Source organism: Diachasma alloeum, unplaced genomic scaffold (genome assembly GCF_001412515.2).
Source record: "Diachasma alloeum isolate Michigan unplaced genomic scaffold, Dall2.0 Dall_scaffold_00888, whole genome shotgun sequence".
NCBI classification, from domain to species: Eukaryota; Metazoa; Arthropoda; class Insecta; order Hymenoptera; family Braconidae; genus Diachasma; species Diachasma alloeum.
The window spans coordinates 14,700-15,054 of NW_021681009.1; positions in this window are offsets into that span (position 1 = coordinate 14,700).

The following is a 355-nucleotide window of genomic DNA, read 5'->3' on the forward strand; positions in this document are numbered from 1 at the left end:
AAAAACCTCAAATGATTCTTTTTCTCGCATCCAGTCCGTGACGATCCACAGGCCCGTGCGCGCATGCGCAAATAGTCTGAACAATACTGTAGGGAGTGGGAGTGAGACGCACACTTCTCTCTCGCACAAAAGTTTCTCATTCACGGCGCCGGATTTAGGGATTAGAGCTAGAAAATTGCGTTCAACTTTGAATCCATAGGAGATTCGCGGGTACGATCAAGACAAAATTTGTGGTAAATTTTCTAATAAAAAATATGGAAAAAAAAAGAAATTCATTGATTCAATGTCAAGATATAAATAGCAACATATATTAGATTCGCTCTGAATAAATAGACAAGTTATTGAAAAAAAAAAA